The following is a 22,810-nucleotide window of genomic DNA, read 5'->3' on the forward strand; positions in this document are numbered from 1 at the left end:
CAAAAGTAAACTCAAAATGGATCAAAGACCTGAATGTAAGTCATAAAACCATGAAACTCTTAAAAGACAACATAATATAAATAAGCATGAGCAACTTCTTTCTGAATGCATCTCCTCAAGCAAGGGAAAAAAAAGTAAAAATTAACTCATGGAACTACATCAAACTAAAGTTTCTGTATGGCAAAAGACACAATCAACAGAACAAAAAGGCATCCTACAGTATGGGAGAATATATTCATAAATGACAGATCCGATAAAGGGTTGACAACCAAAATACATAAAGAGCTCACGCACCTCAACAAACAAAAAGTGAACAATCCAATTAAAAAATGGGCAGAGGAGCTGAACAGACACTTCTCCAAAGAAGAAATTCAGATGGCCAACAGGCATATGAAAGATGCTCCACATCGCCTGCCATCAGAGAATGCAAATTAAAACCACAATGAGATATCACCTCTCACCGGTAAGCATGGCTACCATCCAAAAGACAAGCAACGACAAATTGTTGGCGAGGTTGTGGAGAAAGGGGAACCCTCCTACACTGCTGGTGGGAATTTAAATTAGTTCAACCATTGTGGAAAGCAGTATGGAGGTTCCTCCAAAAGCACAAAATAGAAATACCATTTGACCCAGGAATCCCACTTCTAGGAATTTACCCTAAGAATGCAGAAGCCCAATTTGAAAATACAGATACACCCCTATGTTTATCGCAGCACCATTTACAATAGCCAATACATGGAAGCAACCTAAGTGTCCATCAGTAGATGAATGGATAAAGAAGAGGTGGTACATATACACAATGGAATATTATTCAGCCATAAATGAAAACAAATCCTACCATTTGCAACAACATGGATGGAGCTAGAGGATTTTATGCTCAGTGAAATAAACCAGGCGGAGAAAGACAGCTACCAAATGATTTCACTCCTATGTGGAATATAAGAACAAAGGAAAAACTGAAGGAACGAAAGAGCAGCAGACTCACAGAACCCAAGAAAGGACTAACAGTTACCAAAGGGAAAGGGACTGGGGAGGATGGGTGGGAAGGGAGGGAGAAGGGGGGCAGGGAAGAAAGGGGCCTTACAATTAGCATGTATAATGTGGTGGGGGGGCCACAGGGAGGGCTGTGCAACACAGAGAAGACAAGTAGTGATTTTAAAGCCTCTTACTACACTGACGGACAGTGACTAATGGGTATGTGGGGTGGACTTGGTGAAGGGGGTAAACTGGTAAACATAACGTCCCTCATGTAATTGTAGATTAATGATACCAAAATAAATAAAATAAAATAAAGATTCTTACTTCTTGGCAAATAGTGAACCTGTGGCATCTTACTACACTGATGGACAGTGACTGCAATGGGGTATGAGGGGCCTGGACTAGATAATATGGGTGAATGTATCAACCACATTGTTTTTTCATGTGAAACCTTCAGAGGAATGTATATCAGTAATACCTTAGTAAAAAAAAAAAGTACCTTACTTGTTAACTTCCTGGCTATTAAAATGCAATCTTATCTTTAAGACGGGATGCTTCCTGTCTTTTACTTTGTTGTTTGTGACTGGGCTTATTGCCACATTAGCTGCCCAGGTTATATAGTCCTTGACTTGGGGCTGGAGGAGGCATCTGGGCAAAGTTAAAGATAAACTGGGCCTTTAGGCAGGCTGAAGTAAATTTTACAATAGCCTCTTTTAATTGACACAATGAAGACATGGGCTATGCAGAGCTACTTTCTTATCTGGGGGATGTTCAAACATTCCAGGCCGGGTTACTCCTGGCTTTTTAGTTTTAACTAATCTTCACTTAAGAATGCTTATAGTCCTAGTTTGATACTTTACTTTAAAGAATTAATGTGACTCTGACTTTGCTGAATTGTTTAATACGGAGTTTTGGTAGGCGTCTTTTTCCAGAGGCCCTCACGCTACTCTGACTACACCCACGGTCCCTGTCTCAGAATCTCTGTGGCGAGTTACAAACTACTCAGCTGCAGATTACAAACCGAAATGCCAGAAAAATGTGAATTTCTAAATACAAGAAAATTCCCTGTCAGTTCCCAGATCAAAGTAAAGAAACTTCATTCCCAATTAAAAAAACGAGAGGTACCTAATGAAAAAATATTTTATTTTAAAGGCGCTGCCTCGGGGGGCCTCTCCCCCGCCGCCCCGCCGCCCGTCCCACCTGAACTTCAGCCGCCCGGCCCTCGCCCTCGAGGCCCCCGCCGAGAAAATCCAAACACGACAAAACGCCCACCGGCCACCCCTTCTGCGCGGCCCCGTCCCGGGCGGCGGGGGCAGGTCGGGGGCGCGGCCCTGGGTTGGGAGGACGCGCGCCGCGGGGCGGAGAGCTGACGCGCTCACCACCTGGGCCGGGACCGAGGAGCAGCGGCTCCGGCGAGCCCCTCTCCCCCCTGCCCCGGCGAACTTCGCCGGCCGCTCGGACGTCAGCCCGGGCGCACCTGCTCCGCTCCCTCCCTTCCCGGGCGGCCCCTCCGGCGGAGCGCGCCGACTTCAGGCCCCCGGCCGGGCCCCGCGAGCCCACCACCCGCGTCGGCCGCTTCCCGGCCCCACGGGCCACGAGCGGCTCGCCGAGCAACTCGCACGGCCGCCCCCTTGTCCGGTTACCCCGTGCCCTCAGGCGGAGGCAGGGGTCCCGCCGCGCCCCGCGGCCACGTACCTTCCAGCCCGCAGGGCCGTCGCTGTCGTCTTCACCCCTGAAGCGGGGCCCGCTCGGGACCCTCCACCGCAGATCCGCGGAAGCGGGAGCCGCTTCTCAGCCGAGGTCTCTGAAGTCCGGCCGGGCCAGCGGCTCCATGTCCGCGCCGACCGCCGCCCTCCGCCCGTCGCGGAAGAGCCGAGAAGGGGCGAGTGCGGCGCCGGGAGCCCAGCGGGTGCGACGCGGCGATCCGAGGCTGGGGGCCGAGGTCGGGAGGAAGGCGCAGCCAAGCACAGAGCGGGCCCAGAACTTCGCGGGCCCATCACTGGTCTCCGTCGGCCCGCTGCGCACACGGTACGGCGGCTCGAAGCACGGAGGACGCGGCGCCCGACGGTATCCCTGCAACGCTCAACATGCTACTGACGGTTGACTAAAGGCGGAGGCGGTGCCTGCAGCGACTACTCCGCCCCCGGATTACGCTTTCTGCGCCCATTGGCTGCCCGTCCCCGACTGACGGCCCTCATGATCATGCTCGGCCTGCCTGCCAAATTAAGTTCTGATTTTATTCTTTGAGAGATTGAAGGGTTTTAGATCAGGGGAAAGGATTCCATTTTTAAGTGAGCACTCTGGCCTCTCTTTGGAGACTGGATTCGTGGGGGCAAAGCGATAGCAGAAGGACTACTCAGAGGATGCTACAGGCATCCACAAAAGATTTGATGGGGTGCTGGACGAGGGCCGTTGAATGGGTATGCAGAGCTTAGGCTGCAGGGACTGCAGAAATGTTTAGGAAGTAGGGTGGGTAGGACTTGGTGACTGGCGGGAGGGAGAAGGCACTCCTGCTATAACAGGAGTCCGCAGACTGGGTGGCTTAGTCAACAGAAACTTATTTTCATGGAGTTCTGGAGCTTAAGGACCAAGATCCACGGGCTGGCAGGGTTGGTCTGGCCCAAAGCCTCTCTCCCAGGCTTGCAGACGGCTGCCTCCTTGCTGCGCCTTCACATGGCCTTCTGTCTGCCATGCACATACCTGGTGTTTCTCCATAGGCCCCAACTTCTCATAAGGACATCTCTTGGAGTGGAGTAAAGCTCCACCCAAATAGCCTCATTTTTTTTTTTTTTTTGGTATTATTAATGTACAATTACATGAGCAACATTATGGTTTCTACACTACCCCTATTTTCAAGTCCCCACCACATACTCCATTACACTCACGGTCCATCAGCGCAGTAAGATGCTATAAAATCACTACTTGTCTTCTCTGTGCTATATTGCCTTCCCGGTGCCCCACCCCACCCCCCCAGCATTAGGTGCGCTAATCATAATGCTCCTTTTCCCCGCTTATCCCTCCCTTCCCACCCATCCTCCCCAGTCTCTTTCCCTTTGGGAGCTTTTATTCCCTTCTTGGGTTCTGTGAGTCTGCTGCTGTTTTGTCCCTTACAGTTTTTACTTTGTTCTTATACTCCACAGATGAGTGAAATCATTTGATACTTGTCTTCCTCCGCCTGTCTTATTTCACTGAGCGTAATATCCTCTACCTCCATCCATGTTGTTGCAAATGGTCGGAATATGTTCTCTTCCATTGTGTATACGTACCACATCTTCTTTATCCATTCACCTACTGATGGACACTTATGTTGCTTCCATTTCTTGGCTATTGTAAATAGTGCAGCGATAAACATAGGGGTGCATATGTCTCTTTCTAACTGGGCTCCTGCATTTAGGGTAAATCACCAGGAGTGGAATTCCTGGGTCAAATGGTATTTCTATTTTGAGTTTTTTGAGGAACCTCCATACTGCCTTCCACAATAGTTGAATTTACATTCTCACCAACAGTGTAGGAGGGTTCCCCTTTCTCCACATCCTCACCAGCATGTGTTGTTGTCTGTCTTTTGGATGTTGCCCTTCCTAACTGATGTGAGGTGATATCTCATTGTGGTTTTAATTTGCATTTCGCTGATGATTAGCAATGTAGAGCACCTTTTCATGTGCCTGTTGGCCATCTGAATTTCTTCTTTGGAGAACTGTCTGTTCAGATCCTCTGCCCACTTTTTAATTGGATTCTTTGCTTTTTGTTTGTTGAGGTGCGTGAGCTCTTTATGTATTTTGGATGTCAACCCTATATCGGATCTGTCATTTATGAATATATTCTCCCATACTGTAGGATGCCTTTTTGTTCTGTTGATGGTGTCCTTTGCTGTACAGGAGCTTTTTAGTTTGATACAGTCCCACTTGTTCAGTTTTGCTTTTGTTTCCCTTGTCCTGGGAGATACGTTCATGAAGTTGCTCGTGTTTATGTCCAAGAAAATTTTGCTGTGTTTTCTTCTAAGAGTTTTATGGTTTCATGCCTTACATGCAGATCTTTGATCCATTCTGAGTTTACTTTTGTGTATGGGATTACACAATAATCCGGTTTCATTCTCTTACATGTTGTTGTCCAGTTTTGCCAACACCAGTTGTTGAAGAGGCTGTCATTCCCCCATTGTATACCCATGGCTCCTTTATCATATATCAATTGACCATATATGCTTGGGTTAATGTCTAGACTCTCTATTCTGTTCCACTGGTCTGTGGCTCTGTTCTTACGCCGGCACCAAACTGTCTTGATTACTGTGGCTTTGGAGTAGAGCTTGAGGTTGGGAAGCGAGATCCCCCCTGCGTTACTCTTCCTTCTCAGGATTGCTTTGCCTATTCAGGGTCTTTTGTGGTTCCATATGAATTTTAGAACTATTTGTTCCAGTTCATTGAAGAATGCTGTTGGGACTTTGATAGGGATTGCTTTGAACCTACAGATTGCTTTAAACAGGATGGCCATTTTGCCAATATTAATTCTTCCTACCCAAGAGTATGGGATATATTTCCATTTATTAGTGTCCTCTTTAATTTCTCTGAAGAGTGTCTTGTAGTTTTCAGGGTACAGGACTTTCACTTTCTTGGTTAGGTTGATTCCTAGGTGTTTTATTCTTTTTGATGCAGTTGCACATGGAATTGTTTTCCTGATTTCTCTTTCTGCTAGTTCATCATAAGTTTACAAGAATGCAACAGATTTCTGTGTATGAATTTTGTACCCCACAACTTTGCTGAATTCAGATATTTGTTCTAGCAGTTTTGGAGTGGATTCTTTAGGATTTGTTATGTATAGTATCATGTCATCTGCAAACAGTGACAGTTTGACTTCTTCCTTACTCATCTTGATGCCTTTAATTTCTTTGTGTTGTCCAAATGCAGTGGCTAAGACCTCTAGTACTATGTTTTATAAAAGCGGGGAGAGTGGTCATCCTTGTCTTGTTCCCGATCTTAACGGAAAAGCTTTCAGCTTCTCTGTGTTAGGTATAATGTTGGCTGTGGGTTTGTCATATATGGCCATTATTATGTTGAGGCACTTGCCCTCTATACCCATTTTGTTGAGAGTTTTTATCATGAATGGATGTTGAATTATATCGAAAGCTTTTTCAGCATCTATGGAGATGATCATGTGATTTTTGTCCTTCTTTTGTTGATGTCATGGATGATGTTGATGGATTTTCAAATGTTGTACCATCCTTGCATCCCTGAGATGAATCACACTTGATCATGGATAAAACTCTTGATGTGTTTTTGAATTTGGTTTGCTAACATTTTGTTGAGTATTTTTGCATCTATGTTCATCAGGAATATTGGACTGTAACTTTCTTATTTGGTGGTGTCTTTGCCTGGCTTTGGTATTAGAGTGATGCTGGCTTCATAAAATGAGTTTGGGAGTATTCCCTCCTCTTCTATTTTTTGGAAAACTTTTAGGAGAATGGGTATTATGTCTTCTCAAAATGTCTGATAAAACTCAGCAGTGAATCCATCTGTTCCACGGGTTTTCTTCTTGGGTGGTTTTTTGATTACTGATTCAATTTCCTTGCTGGTAATTGGTCTGTTTAGATTTTCCTTTCATTGCTTGGTCAGCCTTGGGAGGTTGTATTTTTCTAGAAAATTTTCCATTTCTTCTAGGCTATCCAGTTTACTAGCACATACATTTTCATAGTATTCTCTAATAATTCTTTGTATTTCTGTGGTGTCCGTAGTGACTTTTCCTTTCTCATTTCTGATTCTGTTTATGCATGTAGATTCTCTTTTTCTCTTAATAATTCTGGCTACAGGTTTTTTCAAATCCCACTTGTTTATTACTGATAGGAAAGCAATTGACTTTTGTATAATAAACTTGTATAATGCAGCTTTGCTATTATTGCTTATTCTAATAGTTTTGTTGACCCTTTAGGATTTTCTGCATACACAGTCACGTCATCTTCAAACAAGGTGAATTTTGTTTCTTCCTTCCCAATCTATGTACACTTTTCATTTTTCTTGTACTATTCACCAACTAGGATTTCTAATATAATGTTGAATATAAATGGTGCGAGGGGGATACCCATGCCTTGTTCCTGATCTTAGTAGGGAAGTCTCCAGCTTCTCATCATTCCATATGATGTTAGTGGCAGGGTTTTTGTAGATATACTTTTTCAAAGTTAGGATGTTCCCCTCTGCTCCTAGTCTGATGAGAGATTTTATCATGAATGGGTGCTGGATACTTTTTCTGAATCTATTAATATCATATGATTTTTATTCTTTAGTTTGTTGTGGTGATTGATTAGGTTAATTGATTTTTCAAATGGTGAATAATACTTGTATGTCTGGAATAACTCCCACTGGATTGGGATGCATACACACACAAACTTTGATACATGTTTGAAATTGATTTGCTAATGTTTTGGGGAAGACTCTTGCGTCTAGGTTCATGAGAGATACTGGTCTGTAGTTTTCTTTTCTTGTAATTTCTTTCTTTGGTTTAAATATTAGTATCATCCTGGCCTCACAGAATGAATTAGGAAATATTTATTCTGCTTCTAATTCCCAGAAGAGATTGCAGAGAACCAGCATCATTTCTTCCTTAAGTATTTGTTAGAATTCACTGTAATCCCATCTCAGTCTGGCCTTTTCTGATTTGGAAGGTTATTGATTACTGTTTCAATATCTTTAATAAATACTGGCCTGGACAGATTATCTATCTCTTGTATAATTTTGGTAGATTTTGTCTTTCAAGGAATTGGCCCATTTCATCTGGGTTATCAAATGTGTGGGCACAGAGTTGCTCATAATGTTCCTTTCTTAATCATTTTTTATTAAGGGTTTTTTTTTATCATAGTTCTAGGTTCACAGCCTCCCCTACTATCAACATCCCTCCACCAGAGTAGTACATATGTTGCAATACATGAACCTACATTAACAAATCATAATCACCGAAGTCCCTAGTTTATATAGCATTCGCCGGTGTTGTATATTCTATAGGTCTGGACAAATGGTATGATGATGTGTGCCCATCATTATTGTATCATATGGTGTGTTTTTACTGCCCTAAAAATCCACTATGTACCACCTAGTCATCTTTCTCCCTACACCCGCCCCTGTCAACCACTGATCTTTTTATTGTGTCCATAGTTTCTCCTTTTAGAGAATGTCATGCAGTTGGCGCCATAGCCCTTGGCATGCAGCCCTTTCAGATCAGCTCCTTCCACTAATATATATTTAAAGTTCTTCCATGTCTTTTCAAGCTTGGTACTTCATTTATTTTAAGCACTGAACAATATTCCATTGTCTGGATGTATCAGTTTATTTATCCATTCACCTACTGAAGGATATCTTTGTTGGTTCCAAGTTTAGTCAATTAAGAATAAAGCTGCTGTAAGCATTCATGCATAGGCTTCTGTGTGGACATAAGTTTTCAACTCCTTTGGGAAACCATTGCAGGATCATATGGTAAGAGTATGTTTAGTTTTGTTAGAAAATGTCAAACTGTCTTCCAAAGTGGCAATACCATTTTACATTCTCAACAGCAATGAATAAGAGTTTCTGTTGCTCCACATCTCACCAGAACTTGATGTCAGTGTTTTGGATTTGGGCTATTCTAGTAGCTATGTAGTGGTATCTCTCTGTTGTTTTAATTTGCACTTCTTTGATGCCATATAACTTGAACCACCTTTTCATGTGCTTATTGGCCATTTGTAAATTTCATTGGTGACCATTCTGCCAAGATCTTTGGCCTATTTTTTAACTGGGTTGTTTTTCTTATATTGTTGAAGTTTAAGAATTCTTTGTATATTTTGGGTCACAGTCATTTTTAGATGTGTTGTTTGCAAGTTTCTTTTCAAGTCTGTAACTTGTCTTCTTATTCCCTTGACATTGTCTTTTGCAGAATAGAAATTTTTTGTTTTAATGAAATCCAGGGTCTCAATTATTTTTTGTCACGATTCATGCATTTATTGCTCTTTCTAAAGTCATCACCATACCCAAAGTAATCTAATTGAATAATACCATATTATCTTGTAGGAGTTGCATCGTTTTGCAGTTTATTTATGGGTATGATCGATTTTGAATTTTGAAGGGGTTATAAGGTCAGTTTCTAGATTCATTTCTCTGCATGTGTATGCTCAGTTGTACAAGCCATATTTGTTGAAAAGACTGTCTTTGCTTCATTATATTTCCTTTGTTCCTTGTGAAAGATCACATGACTATATTCATGTAGCTCCCGCTTTGGGCTCTCTGTTGTGTTCCATTGATCTATATCTATATTCTTTCACTATCACACTAGTGGTCTTGATTACTGTAGCTTTATATTAAGTCTTGAGATTGGGTACTGTCTGTCCTCCTATTTTCTTCTCCTTCAGTGTTGTGTTGGCTTTATTATCCTTTTCATGTCCATGGGATCAGTAATGATTGGCCCATCTTTTATTTCTGATACTAGTATTTGTGTCTTCTTTTTTCTTAGTTTTCCTGGCTAGAGGTGAATAAATTTCACTGATATTTTCAAAGAAGCAGGAGGTTTGGTTGATTTCCTCTATTGCCCTTTATATTTTCAATTTCATTGATTTATGCTCTAATTTTTATTTTTTGTATCTTTAGTTTAGATTTAATTTTTTCTTCTTTATCTAGTTTCCTTCAGTATATTTTAGATTATTGGTTTTAGATTCTTTTTCTTTTCTAATATATGCATTAAGTGCTATGAGTTGTCCTCCAAGCCCTGCTTTCACATTATCCCATAAATTTTAAGCTGTTGTATTTCACCTCCATTTAGTTAAAAATTTTTTACTTTGCCTTACATCTCCTCTTTGACCCATGTATTATTTTTCAAGTATGATTTTTAATCTCCGTATTTTCAGATATCCCGGCAATCTTTCTGTTTTTTCTTTCTACTATACTTCCATTGTGATCTAAGCAAACATTGTATGACTTCTACTATTTTAACTTAAGATACGTTTTATAGCCCAGGATGTGGAATATCTTTTCTAATCCTTTTTGTGAGTTTAAGTAGAACAGGTACTAAAGAAAACAAGGTCACTGATTCAAACAAACATATGCACCCCTATGATTATCACTGCACTATTTATGATAGCAAGGGTATGGAAGCAACCTAAGTGTGCATCAGTAGATGAATAGATAAAAATGATGTGGTACATATACACAGTAGAGTATTATTCAGCTATAAAAAGAAAAGAAATCCTACCATTTGCAACATGGATGGATCTAGAGGGTATTATGCTCAGTGACATAAGCCAGGCAGAGAAAGAAAAGTGCCAAATGGCTTCACTCATTTGTGGACTATAGAAATAAAGCAAAGTTGAAGGAACAAAACAGCAGCAGACTCACAGACTCCAAGAAGGGACTAGTTGGGGGAGAGGTTGGGGAGGGTGAGTGAGGAGGGAGAAGGGGATTAAGAGGCACTATAATTCACAATCACCGTATAGGTAGGTCACAGGGAAGGCAGGTCACACACAGCACGGAGAAGACAAGTAGTGACTCTATAGCATCTTTCTACGCTGATAGACAGTGACTGTAATTAAGTGGGTGAGGACTTGAAAATATGGGTGAATGATGAAACCACAGTGTTGTTTATGAAACCATCTTAAGATTGTATATCAATGATACTTAAATTAAAAATTTTTTAGAAGAAGAATGGATACTCTGCTGTTGTTAAATGAATTATTTTATAATGTCAGTGAGAGCCAGTTGATTACTCATGCTGTTCAGTACAACTACATCCTTACTAATATTTGTCCTTCTGGATTTGTCAGTTACTGACAGAGGGTTGTTGAGAAGGATTCCAAATATAATAGTGGATTCATCTGTTTCTCCATGCAGTTCTGTTATTTTTTGCACCACATATTTTAATGCTTTGTTGTCAGGGGCATATACATTAAGGATTGTGTGTCTTCTTGGAGAACTGACTCCTTTACTACTTTATGAGATCACCTGTAAATCAGCTTGAGAAACATTGCTTCTTTTCCGGACACATAACAATAAGCTAAATGGGGCCGCCAATGAAGTGGCATAAGATACATCTCCCATCCTCATGTGACTTAAAAAGTATTTCAAGACGTGAGACTAAAAAACACACTTAATGGAGGAAGGAAGTACCTAATCAAGGAGGTCCCAGACACATTCAAAGAAAGGAAATCACAAAAGGAAAGTGAGATCTTTCGTGGACGGTAGAGTAGAGAACATAATAACACATCAACCATGAAAGGGCAATAAGCAAAGTCAACTTAGAGACATTAGTGAATTCATTCTGGTTTCACTAACATTCATAATTTTAAAACATAACTTTAATGTTGAGAGAAACTGAATTAAGGTAGGGCACATGATTTATTTTAAAAATCAGTATGCTATAGTAACTTTAAAATATAGCACTAGCAGTCTGCCCCAAATTACAAATGAATTACCTTCTATTGACTTGTTTCTGAGTTGGGTGGAAGCTACAGATGTCTTATAGAAAGCCTGTTCAGCAGCCTCTGGCAGCCCACAGAAGGCCACATAGCAGGTCAGGCCACCGTGTCATTAAAATGCAGCACTCTAGTAGCCCAGCACCTGCCCACTGCAGAGACCAGGACCATTTTGGAAAGGCGTGTTCTGACTTTGCAGTCCCAGTAGCGCCACTAGAGACTTTCCCTCCCTCTACCTCCTCCGCGAGGGCACTCCGTCTGTCAAGTCATCGGGGCTGAGTTTTGCCCTGGCTGCTCTGCACAGGAACACTGGCTGGTGAGGTTTCAGAAGGTTATGTCTGGAGTGCCCTGAAAGGGGAAGGAGAGCTCGTTAGCTTTAAACTGGGCTCATCCCAGTAAGTAAACTGTCCTCTTGTTGACATTCAGGTTCACAAGACAAAGTTCCAGGCCCCGGGGCTGTGGCGGGAAGGATGATCACCAGGAGCAGGGGTCAGAAGCTACTCTTACTACAAAGGGTTCCTAACTCAATGTCCGCAGGATCTTCAAAGCCAACAGGGAGGAAATACAAGGCCTCAGGACACCTTAGACACACGGCCATCAATTATGGTTCAAAACTACAAGTTAACAGAAAGTAGAATCAATTATAAATTAATTGGTATAGAGAATAAATTCTAGAAATAAATTGCCAACCATCGCAAGCAGGTGAAATGTGTATGCATTATCCTGCCCTTTTCTACATCCTGTATAACAGGAGCTGCTGTCACTGCAGAAGCAAGGGCACTGTGGATAGGATACTGAGAGGACAGGACAGCAGGTTGACCTGTGAGCTGGACCTGGGCAGTCGGAGGCCCTCCACCCCTTCGCTTGTTCTTGGAATGTGCATTGCATTTGCCTTCACCACTCCCAGAAGCTTCCGCAAGGACATAGCCTTGAGATAGTGATGTGGGGTTGAGACCTTCTGGATGGTGCACATTAACTGAACCCAGTTAAGATCTCTATGTGAACTTTAAGATTTGGCAGGTGGGTGCAGAAATCTACTAATCTTGTGCTGCCTGCAACAAGCTTCATCCAGTTGTTTCTTCCTTTGTTTTTTCCTCTGTCCTCCACACACAGAGGCTGATTTCAGATTACACCAAGGATGCTCTCAAGGAGGTTGTGAACCAACAATTGGCAAGACAGTCAGGAAACCAAAGAAATGAACCTTGGGAAAGGGGCATCCATGGGGGAAATCCTGAGCTGGCCATTGACGTGTACGTGGGGTGAGGTGGCCCATATGTCAGATGCTTGTACGCTGCCACACGACTATGGGGGTAACCCCCAAACCCTGGATATTTTAGTGCACTTACTAGAGGAATGGCATGTGGAGCACTACAGCAAAGAGGAATGAACGGTTAGTGAGCTGGCCTCCGCTGTGGCACTTTGGCTAGAAACTAGCGCCCCACCAGAAGCTGAAGCTCAGGTTACAAATTAGGAACAAGAGCTGAGATTAGAAAAACACATGCAGTTGTCCACTATTTTGTTAGCTTTGGGACTAGCAAAGAAGGTGGGGAGCAGAATGATAAGTTGGAGACCTTAGCGTGCCATTTGGCCAAGCTAGGAGGGCACAAGCTGCCACAGGTTAAGGCCCGAGCACCTGTGACGATGCCTAAAACGCTAAGAGGTGGCATCCCTGTGAAAGTGATGAGAAGGACGATGAGAATGTTGTTGCCACTGATGTGGAAACAGGCACATCAGCCTATGCTGTCTGACCCATAACACAAAGGAAAAGTTTTTTTGTAAGTTTTTTTATTGATGTATCACTGATATACAAACAATCTCATGTTGGTTTCAAGTATACAACATAGTGGTTCAAACCCCACTAGTGCACTTGCTATCTGTCAACATAGGAAGATGTTACAAAATCTTTGGCTATATTCTTCAAGTTGTACCACCATCCCTGCCACCAACGTATATTATGACTGAGAATTTCTGTGGCCCTTTATCCCCCTCACCCTCCCCACCCACCCATCCCAACCCCTCCCCCATGGTAACCACCAATCACTTCTCAGTGTCTATGAGTCTGTTGGAATACAAAGGGAAAATCTTAAATAGCAATTACCCAGAAAAGTCCCAGGAGAAAACCTGCAGTCTTCCTCTGTCCCTTGAGGGTGTAAATCTTACATGTCTTTGAAATGTAAACACCACAGGAGATGCCCAAAACGCTGCCCACAGAGACTGAAGGAAAAAAAGAGGGAGGGAGAGTTTTAAATTTCAACTTGTGTAGACAACTCTAGCCTTTTTCAGATACTATTCAGGTTGTTTAGGAAACAGGAGGGAAGGGAGTGCGGCTGGGTGACAGGGAGGCCGGGCAGGAGTCTGTAAACCAATCACGGAACTGGGATCCAATGCCACGTCATTTCCAGTGATCCCCACCCCACCCCAAGGGGAGACGTGTTCAAAAGTCCAGATGTGAGACTTCAGGCTTCTACATGACTGTGGGAACTTGCAGCACCTGGAGATAGTTCCTTTTGCTTAATTGTTAGTGTTTTACATTAATTCTATTTTCTTTTAGTTCCAACACTTCAGAAGAGCAGACTGGAAGAAAATTGTTAGAAAATGCTTCATGTAAACATCAAGCTTTGACAGGTGTTACTGGGTTTGTGACATTAGCTTCCAAAAGAGGACACAAGAGTTGCAGTCATGTATGAAACACATTATTGTGAACACTCACGTTAATTCCAAGGAATTATTGGCTAAGCATGACTCATAACAATCGCCGGGTATCTAAATAAATTGCTTCACAACGTCTCCTTCAAAGAAAACCGCAAAACTAACAAATCCCAAATGCAGGAAAGCACACACGAGTGCAGGCAGTAGCGAGATCTTTCCCAGGAGCTGCTGCAGAAGTGAGCAGTGCACCTCACTGATGCAATTTGAAGTCCACCAACATTCATATTAAACTGACCACTAGAGTCCTGGAATCTATTCTGAGACAATGCAAAATTTTTCAGCACTAAACTAGAAGAAAATGGATAAGATTTGTCAAAATGAAAAGAAATGAAAAGAGCAGTTATTATATAGCACAATAAACTAGAACACAAAGAGGGTTAAAAAGTTAGTCGTACCCTCCCCGTGGCCTAACGAGCTCCCCGCCTTGCAGCATGCCAGGCATTTTAGGATGTAGAGGGAAGCAAAAGCATCTGGCAGCCTAGGGAACAGGCCGGCGGTGACCTGTCTGCTCTTCGCATCTGTCTGTGAAGAGAAAGTAGAAATAAAGGAGAAAATGGTCAAATTACTTGCAAAGTGCTGCGTGTGCTATGCCGTACCTTAAGCAAACACTTTTCCCCCATTACGTGGACTACTTTCTGCTGTTCTACCCTGCATGTCTAAAACCTACAGTGGTTAGGTAAGAATGGGTTAATATCTGTAAACCCCCAACCTTCACCTGTTGAATCAGAATAGTCAGCAAAAGGCATTATAAATGGTAATTGCCTTAAGAATCCCCATTCTTAAGGAGGTTTGAACTTCTTATATTGGATTTTGCCACCTGCTCCCGTGTGTCTGCTCTACATGTCTAAAAGTAACACAGAGCAGCACATGTGCAACTTTAGTGTGTATCATCCCCTGCGGATCTTGTCTGATTCTGATCAATAGCTCTGGTCTGTTTCTAACAAGTTCCCAGGGGATGAGGATGAAGCAAATTTGTGGAAAATATATATATATATATATTGCACTCATAGAGCAGGTACTGAAATTCTAACGAGTGGGAAATTACTTCATAAAAAGGGATTTTTCTGCAAGTGATCAGTATACAGTACTCAGTGGTGCACCATACAAACACACAGGTCACACCCTGGGTGAGGATCCCAGCCAAGGGGACAATCCAGCTCTGAAACTGGTTCAGCTCTTCTTCTCAGACCTGGTGCTTCAGGGGAGAGCCCTGTCTTCCAGGAAGGGGAGCCCTCCAGGGCAGGGATATATCTTCCCACGGTAGGGTCATGTTTCTTTAATTTACACAAAGGCACAGTGTGGGTTATTTGTGGCTATTATGGCAATTTCACTTTAGAGAGAAGAACATAAAAATTTATCTCTTTTGAAAAGAAAAACGACCTTTTTAAGAATGAAATTATTTGTATTTATTTAAACTTTAATTTCTGATTTGCTTTTATGAACAATAACTATATTTTAATTTACTTCTATTTTACTCCTCTAGCTTTTGCAAAGTTTTCAAAGAACAGCATTAGTAAACTCAAACTCTCAGGGGATTAGAAAAACAAAAAGTTGTACCTTTCTAACTAACTACCAGCATATTAGATTATATTTTCATCCCCCAAAAGCAGCTTATTTGCCTAAATATAAATGGTATCTTAAAACATTTCTATATTTCACTGTGTTCCTTGATAAGAAACTTAATTAGAAACAGGATCAATTTGTTTCCTCACCCTGTAACTATATGTGTGTGTGTAGGTGAATGGGGTTCGGGGCACACTACATCAAAATACGGCACGTTGGCATAGTGAGTATTTTAAGCAGGTAGATCACACTGACCTCTAACGCCTTACTGTTTTCCTTGAAACAGGTCATAAAATCCTCATGTGACAGTGACCTTCCTATACGCAGAGGAAAGGAGCATCTTTATGCCTGTGGACAAAGATTCCTAACAAACAGGCCTTGCTAAGTTTCCCCCAGTTTACTATAATTACCTCATACTCTTTAACCTATCACATTCCTCCACAATTGTCCACTCTTCCTCAAGTCCAGTATAAGAATACAGGTCTGTTTCTTTAGGTCTTCATTTCCTCATTAAGGCTCCCATGTTGTGTAAAACATACACTAAATGTGTACACATTTCTCCTGTCAATCTGTTCTTGTCAGTTTGATTTTCAAACCCAGCCAAGAACCCCAGTAGGGTCAAAGAAAAAACTTTTTCCTTCCCTATAGTGTATATATTCTTCTATTTCAAAAATAATTTAGTATCCATTACAGTAAAAGGTAACCACGGTAGAATCATAAACTATTAACCTACAACAAGAGATGGAAACAAAGTAATCAATGAAAAAGAGGTGACTGTTCCATACACCTTGGCTAAAACCAGAACCGGTTTTGAGTAGACTGAGCACATATTCCAGCTCTCCTCCCATCAAACACTACAACTTCCTGGAAAGACTATCTATGTGTGTGTGGATGTCCATCAGCATGAGCCAGAGGGTCCCTGGGAAGGCTGGGAATTGCCAGGGGTTACAGGGCATTCTAGACAAGCTGGGAAGCCCACTTTTAGGTAAGCATTCTGGTAAACTTTCTAAGGGATCTCAGAAGAAAAGAACCTGAAGCTCCAAGTCTCCTGAAATGTGTTATGGTTTATTTTCTCATTCAAGCAATTTTGGGTTATTTTCTTTTCTTTAATTGAAGCATAGTTGATATAATATTGTATTCGTTTCAGTTATACAACATACTGATTCAATAGTTATATGTTTCACAAAATGCTCACCACGATAAGTGTAATTACTGTCATTTTACAAAGATTATTGACTATATTCCCCATGCTGTACCTATTAATTTTATAGTTGGAAGTTTGTCCCTCTTTATCCGCTTCACTTATTTCATTGTATTCTTTTTCTTAAAGGGGCCACCCCAATTTGGAGAAGCTTCATGACCCACAAGACTTAGACAACCCTGTATCAGAGACATGAGGAGTGCTACAGCCAGGGTGCAAGAAAGGGTCATCATGAAAAAATGCAGAGGTCTTGAAAGTGAAAATTACAATTGTTGAAATCTAAAAATAAGTGAATATATGGCTTGAAAAGGAAAATGGAAATACCTGAAGGGTGAATGAGAGAGCAAGAAGGTCCAGGAAGGGATTCTTCCATAGCCCATACTGATCAAAATTTAAGAGAAAAGTTAAGAGACATGGAAGATATATCGATCTTATGGCTTTACAAAAGCACAGAATGGAATGAATGGAAGTCAGCAACGTGTGAAGGAATGATGGCTGAGAATTGTCCAGGAACAAGAAAGCACAAATCCTTAGACTGAAAGGGCCCACTGAATATGAGAGGATAAGTAGAAACAACGAAAAACACAACAAAAATGACACCAGGCATGCAGTAGTGAGATTTCAGGGTACCAAGCCTAAAGTTCCAAAAGTGACTGGTGAAAAGGGAGATTACCCAAAAAGAACCAGAGCCAAATTGACACTTGCCATCTCCTCAAAAGCACTGGAGCCATGAAGATGGAACACTATCTTCAAGAACAGGAGGAAAAACAATGGAATTTAAATTCTATATCCAGAGAAAATATTGGTCATATGTAAGGTTAAACCCAAGACATTTTTAAGCACCCAAAACTCAAGAAGTTCACCACCTCCATACTTTCTCTAAAAGATGTGTTCCAGCATGAAGAACAATTATTCCAGGAGATAAGATGATATACAAGAAGCAATGGTGAGTGAAAAAAACTTAATAGCATGTGTTGCACAAATAAATATTAATGTACTCTTAAAATTAAAATTAATATTCCCAAAGATATCAAAAGGAGAAAGACTTTGGGGGACTTCCATGGAATGTGTTATAAAAGAAAAGTGTGCTTGGGATCCTGTTTAGATAAAGAGAGGTAGATACTAACTCCATATGTTAGAAAAAAGCAACATGAAGCACATGCATGGTAACATGAAGGACAAATTTTATAAATAGAATGCGTAATTTTTAAATCAGTGAAAGTGGAACAATTGAACCAAGAAAATCAAAACAATTCAATGGAAATCAAGAAATCAGGGAAAGGGAGAAAAATTAAAGGGAAAGTACTGTAAAAAAATCCCACAACCACATGGAGGCTCCACAACATGCTCCTAAATAACCAATGGATCAATGACCAAATTAAAACAGAGATCAACTAATATATAGAGACAAATGACAACAATAATTCAACACCGCAAAATGTGTGGGATGCAGCCAAATCTCTGATAAGAGGGAAGTATATAGCAATACAGGCCACCTCAAGAAAGAAGAACAATGCCATATAAGCAGTCTAAACTCACAACTAATGAAACTAGGAAAAGAACAACAAATGAGGTCCTTAGTCAGTAGAAGGAGGGACATAATAAAGATTAGAGCAGAAATAAATAAAATTGAGAAGAATAAAACAATAGAAAGAATCAATGAAAGCAAGAGCTGGTTCTTTGGGAAAATAAACAAAATAGATAAATCCCTTGCCAGACTTATCAAGAGAAAAAGAGTCTACACACAGAAAATAAGAAATGAGAAAGGAAAAATCACTACGGAAACCATAGAAATACAAAGAATTATTAGAGAATACTATGAAAAATTATATGCTAACAAACTGGATAACCTAGAAGAAATGGACAACTTTCTAGAAAAATATTACCTTCCAAGGCTGACCAAAGAAGAAACAGAAAATCTGAACAGACAAATTACCAGCAACGAAATTGAACTGGTAAACAAAAACCTACCTAAGAACAAACCTCCTGGACCAGATGGCTTCACCGCTGAATTTTATCAACTGTTTAGTGAAGACCTGACACCCATTCTCCTTAACGTTTTCCAAAACATAGAAGAGAAGGGGATACTTCTAAACTCATTCTATGAGGCTAGCATCACTCTAATACCAAAACCAGGCAAAGACACCACAAAAAAAGAAAATCACAGACCAATATCCCTGATGAACATAGATGCAAAAACACTCAACAAAATACTAGCAAACCAAATTCAAAAATACATCAAAAAGAATCATCCATCATAATCAAGTAGGATTTATTCCAGGGATGCAAGGGTGCCACAACATTCGAAAATCAATCAACATCATCCACCACCACAACAAAAAGTAGGACAAAAACCACATGATCATCCCCATAGATGCTGAAAAAACATTCGACAAAATTCAAAATCCATACATGATAAAAACTCAACACAATGTGTATAGAGGGCAAGTACCTCAACATAATAAAGGACATATATGACAAACCCACAGCCAACATTATGCTTAACAGTGAGAAGCTGAAAGCTTTTCCTTTAAGATCAGGAACAAGACAAGGATGCCCACTCTCCCCACTTCTATTCAACATAGTTCTGGAGGTCCTAGCCACGGCAATCAGACAATACAAAGAACTAAAAGGCATCCAGATTGGCAAGGAAGAAGTTAAACTGTCCCTGTTTGCAGATGACATCATAGTGTACATAAAAAACCCTAAGGAATCCACTCCAAAACTACTAGATCTAATATCTGAATTAAGCAAAGTTGCAGGATACAAAATTAATACACAGAAATCTGTGGCATTCCTATACACTAACAACGAACTACCAGAAAGAGAAATCAGGAAAACAATTTCATTCACAATTGCATCAAAAAGAATAGAATACCTAGGAATAAACCTAACCAAGGAAGTGAAAGACCTATACTCTGAAAACTACAAGACACTCATTAGAGAAATTAAAGAAGATACCAATAAATGGAAACACATCCCGTGCTCACGGATAGGAAGAATTAATATTGTCAAAGTGGCCATCCTGCCTAAAGCAATCTATACATTCAATGCAATTCCTATCAAAATACCCATAGCCTAATTCAACAAACTAAAGAAAATCATGCTAAAATTCATATGGGACCACAAAAGACCTCAAATAGCCAAAGGAATTCTGAGAAGGAAGAATATAGCAGGGGGAATTACGCTCCCCAACTTCAAGCTCTACTACAAAGCCACAGTAATCAAGACAATTTGGTACTGACACAAGAACAGACCCATACAACAATGGAACAGGCTAGAGAGCCCTGATATTAACCCAACCATATATGGTCAATTAATATACAAAAAAGGAGCCATGGACATACAATGGGGAAATGACAGCCTCTTCAACAGCTGGTGTTGGCAAAACTGGACAGCTACATGCAAGAGAGTGAAACTGGATTATAGCTTAACCCCATACACAAAAGTAAACTCAAAATGGATTAAAGACTTGAATATAAGTCATGACAGTATAAAACTTTTAGAAGAAAACATAGGCAAACATCTCCTGAATAGAAGCATGAGCAGCTTCTTCCTGAACACATCTCCTCGAGAAAGGGAAACAAAAGCAAAAATGAACTCAAGGGACTACATCAAACTAAAAAGTTTTCTACGGTAAAGGACATCATCAGCCAATCAAAAAGGCATCCTACACTATGGGAGAATATGTTTGTAAATGACATTTCTGACAAGGGATTAACATCCAAAATATGTAAAGAACTCACACACCTCAACACCAAAGCAAAGAACCCGATTATCAAATGGGCAGAGGATATGTAGAGATAGTTCTCCAAGGAAGAAATTCACATGGCCCACAGACACATGAGAAGATGCTCCATGTTGCTAATCATCAGGGAAATGCTAATTAAAACCAAAATGAGATATCACCTCACACCAGTAAGGATGGCCAGCATCGAAAAGAATAAGAACAAATGGTGGCAAGAATGCGGAGAAAGGGACCCTCCTACACTGCTGGTGGGAATGTAAGCTAGTTCAACCGTTGTGGAAAGCAATACGGAGGTTCCTCAAAAACTAAAAGTAGAAATACCATTTGACCTTGGAATCCCACTCCTTGGAATATACCCAAAGAATACAACTTCTCACATTAAAAAAGACATACGCACCCCTATGTTTATCGTAGCCCTTTTTACAATAGGCAAGCTATGGAAGCAACCTAAGTGTCCATCTGTAGATGAATGGATGAAGAAGATGTGGTACATATACACAGTGGAGTACTATTCAGCCATAAGAAAGGAACAAATCCTACCATTTACAACAACGTGAATGGAGCTGGAGGACATTATGCTCAGTGAAATAAGCCAGGCGGAAAAAGACAAATGCCAAATGATTTCCCTCATTTGTGAAGTATAACAATGAAGCAAGACTGAAGGAACAAAATGGCAGCAGACTTATAGACGCCAAGAATGAACTAGTGTTTACCAAAGGGGAGGGGTGTGGGAGGGTGGGTGGGGAGGGAGGGAGAAGGGGACTGAGGGGTATTATGTTTAGTACACATGGTGTGGGGGACGACGGGGAGAACAGTGTAGCACAGAGAAGGCACATAGTGGATCTGTGGCAACTTGCTGCACTGATGGACAGTGACTGCACTGGGGTATGGGTGGGTACTTGATAATATGGGTAAATGTAGTAACCACATTGCTTTTTCATGTGAAACCTTCATAAGAGTGTATATCAATCATACCTCAATAAAATTTATTTTAAATAAAGGGAAAGTACTGTAAATAAAAAGACTAAAATGAGATGGCAAGATAGGTCTTAACTTGAGTAGTCACAATAATTTTAAACAGGGTACATTGTAATATAATGTAAATTATAAATGTAAATGTAAACATGGAATAGAGCAGATGCTGAATGTTAAGTATATGAAAATATTTGAGTATTTAAATACATTTTTGAAACTGCACAGAAAACAGTTATATATAGATATAGGTAAGCGTTAAATCTTCAATACAGGAACATTCACAAAACTCTTGAAATGATGTATTTGCAGAGAGGAGGAACTGGGACCAATGATGGTAATAACTAAAAGATATTATCAATCTGAGATTTATTTCTTAAATAATAATAAATTATACTTGAAACAAACATGACTGAATGTGAACAGTTGCTAATTGTGAATGGTGTTGAGTATGGGCATTTGTCAAATTAACCCTTCGCTTTTCTGTTTTCTTTCTAGTTCTCCAAAATATTATTTTATGAAACTAGGGAAAGAAAGATCAGAGGAAAGGGCGAGAAAGTGGCTGACTACCACAGCTGACTTGGTTTTGACAGCCAAGAAGAAGTCGCATCCCCCCATGGGAGGCCGAAGGGAGAGAGACAGACAGCCGCGTGGGAAGTATCGAGCGCTGGCGGGCATGACGGGCGTGGACACAGCAGCTCGGGGTGGCTGCGGATGTACGCATGCATCAGAGGCCACTCCCCAGTGTCCTACAGTGGGAATCCTCACTTACCACCCCGAACAAAAATATATTCCCAACTTCTCAAAAGAAAGTCAATATTCAAAACTTTGCCTCTAGACTTTATAAGTAGAAATCAGTCTTAACTAAAGAACAAGGAAACCTTTAATATAATAGCTTCTTATTGACTCTTTTCATTTCATGTCCTGGTGGTGCAATTCCTTGCTGTCTTTTCTCTGGCCCTTGGTGGTTTACTTGCTACTTTTCAAAAGCAGTGGGCCCTTTGCTGCTTGCAGAAAGAGAACTAAACTGGAGCTTGAGCACCGAGCTGTAGTCTGGGAGCTGAAACATTGATTGACATCTTTTTTAGCAGAAGGTCAGCAGTGCCTACTCCATTCCTTAAGTGCTAAGAATTGCTATTCAATTTACTTTTTCTTCTCCATCTTAGAATTGATCACAGAGTATAACATATTTGACATTACTGTAAGAGTTTACACACGGGCTCGTAGA

This window comes from Manis pentadactyla, chromosome 16, assembly GCF_030020395.1.
Source record: "Manis pentadactyla isolate mManPen7 chromosome 16, mManPen7.hap1, whole genome shotgun sequence".
NCBI classification, from domain to species: domain Eukaryota; kingdom Metazoa; phylum Chordata; class Mammalia; order Pholidota; family Manidae; genus Manis; species Manis pentadactyla.